Below are 2,859 nucleotides of genomic sequence, written 5' to 3'. Positions count from 1 at the left end.
TTGTGGCAGTCAGTTTGTGGTTATGGATTAGGCAAAGGGTATTCTGAAAAACAGGATGCTCAACAGTCACACATTTACATGAATGGTGTCATATTTCAAATCTAATTTTCAGTAAGACAGAAGTCCTCAGAGAAGATGACTGGAGGCAGACATTTTGGCAGTCCCAACTGATCAACTGGATTTCTTGAGCATAAAAAACATGAAAATAAGAATTAATAATATTACTTGAAGTGGAAATGAAAAAAATTCCTTATTTTTAAATCCTACAGCTGTTCATGTTATAAAAATATTTCATCCCAAGTAATGAATCCAGAGAAGTGGATTTATTCTAACTGCATTGTCCAGCTTTCTGACAGACTTCTCATTCAATGACCTAATTAATATTCTTCGTTAATGTGGAACACAGATCACATATATGACAGTGGAGAAAGGAACTTATAGTTAGGATATAGCTGATTAACTTTAGAGGGCATATAAATTAAGTACAGTAACTGCAGTAGCAGTGATACTTTACCTGTCTTTAGCATGTTCTGAAAATATTTTTACAAAATGACAGATGCTGCGAAATTACAGAGATCATATGTTATTATGGACATTCAGGCCTTTACAGGCTTTGCTATTGAACCAAATGAAACTGTAAAGGATCTGAACTATATTAAAGACTGAAAACTTCTGTATCCAAACTCAACTGGACATATCATTAACATAATTTCTGCTCAATATGGAGTAAATAATGTTGGTAAGTAAAAGCTGTATCTGACCGATTGATCACCTGTGTTTTAGCACAACCAGTGTTAGGAATGCCTACGTTCATCTGAAGTCTTTTTCTGAAAGCACTTCCTTAGATTCTCAAGGCAATATCACATGCAGTAGCTTCATTACACAGTGTCCTTGAGAAGAAATAAAGAGGTCATTAATGGCCATCTCCACCGAGTTTGGCTGGACTGTTCTTCTGTCTCACTCATTTTTAGGTATTAGGAACACCCAAAGTAGTTAATTCCCACTGGAGACTAACAGGCTCAAAAGACATACTCCCCCAGTTTCTCTTGCCAACAGGTCCTATAGTTAGGGTCCAGCCAAGGGCAAGGAGCTGGGAGCTGAGGTGGGCTGTGCCCTCCCCAACCAGCCCCTGTCCTGCAGCACCTGGCACAGTTAGCAGGGCCAGGTGGGGGCAGCTCAGCAACCGCCTTGCAAGGCTGCAGTGATGGGCCTGGGCCAAGGTCCAGCTGGGGAGTCAGCCCATGGGTCAGGGTCAGGATCAGATTTGGAGATAGGAGCCAGGGTGATGCCAAGGTACTGAGGCCTAGGTAAAGCCAGAAAGTCAAATCTGTGGGTTAAGGTCAGGGTCAGGATGAATGGGGTACACAACCAGATATGGGAATGGCTGCAGTGTAGCTCGGATGAGCACCACCGAGCAGGAGTGCCTCAGTTTAAGAGCAGCTCATAAGGGAAGGAGAGGGAAGCCTACACCGAGGTTTCTTCTAGCTTTTCTGAAAGAGCTGCATGGCCAGCTGAGGCATCTCAAATGGCTCTCCCTTGTCAGAGGGGTGGCCTTGAGCACAGAGGAGCAAACTTCTGCGGTGGGGGACAGTGCTCCAGACACTGAAGATGAGGGAAGAGGGAACAGAATGATACTTCTTCACGAAGCCTTTTTCCATTTGTTGGCATCAATAATTTTGAAAGATCTACATCTAAATGACCTAAAAACTATTCAAGCCAACTTATAATGAGGAACTTCTGAAACAAAGCACTGGTTTGAGAACTTCTATTTGTAGCATCAAGAATTCCTGAAGTAATTGGCAATGGTTTATTATGACTATCTTGGCAAAGATTATTTTGCTAATCCTAGAGCTGTGATACCTGAGAAAAGATAAGAGATTACCTAATTACCTAATTTGAATGTCTTTTGTGTTAGTAACAAACTATGAATTATTAGGCAGATGAAGATTTCCCTGGACTGGAAGCAAAAGCTGGTAAATATTTTAAAACTAGTTACAGTTGTGCTTTACTTGAAAGCTGAAATTTTAAAAATACATTTTATGCTGCCCTTTCTGAGAACAAAGATTTGAGGGTTTGGTTCCTCAGTGGAGAGTAAATTCTTTTTCTAGTTATAAAGTCTATTGATAATATGCTAAAAAAACAAGAGTGTAGGTCTTGAGGGAGATCTAGCCTTGATTCTGATATATGTTATTACTGAGGAGGTTGTTACCAAAACCAGAAATGCAACTATAAAGAGCACTGAAGCTCAACTGAGAGATCTTGGATTCTCTGCAAGGAATCGAAATTTGTAAGGGACTAAGGTGAACAGCCTGATGGCATGAAGCCATCTAAGTGGCAGAAGCTTATGGCATTTAATTTATTGATTAACTTTGGCATTGCCATAATCCGGCCTGATAGCCACAGAACAGTGAATCCAAGTTTAATAATTGCAACTATATTGACATTATGAGAAGCTAAATCTATATCACAGGATCTAGAAGTATTGCCAAGTTCCTAGCTCCAACTGTCTCCCTCTCTATTTGCAGTCCAGCTATGTTCTGACAGAATCTGAGCAAGATCTGCATAAGCACTAGGCTCTCGCTACCACATGCTCTGATTTTCTTAGAATGGAAAGCAAGGCTTCCATACCACGTGCTGTTATTTACATATAATCTGAGAACCAGGTCTTGTGATTCAGAAAATTCTGTAGCATGCCTTGGCAAGTAAGTACCGTTGCAGACTACGAAGACAGTCTTCTGCATCTGTCTCTGGGGAAGGTACAATTTTTGATGGATTTATTAATAAAGAATGGAGTTGAAGACTTGGATGTTCATTTTTTAGCTAATCAAAAATCCAGATGAATTTTCAAACTACTTAGTA

Source organism: Struthio camelus, chromosome 1 (genome assembly GCF_040807025.1).
Source record: "Struthio camelus isolate bStrCam1 chromosome 1, bStrCam1.hap1, whole genome shotgun sequence".
NCBI lineage: Eukaryota > Metazoa > Chordata > Aves > Struthioniformes > Struthionidae > Struthio > Struthio camelus.
The sequence above is the reverse complement of the archived record's forward strand: the minus strand, read 5'-3'. Positions refer to the sequence as shown.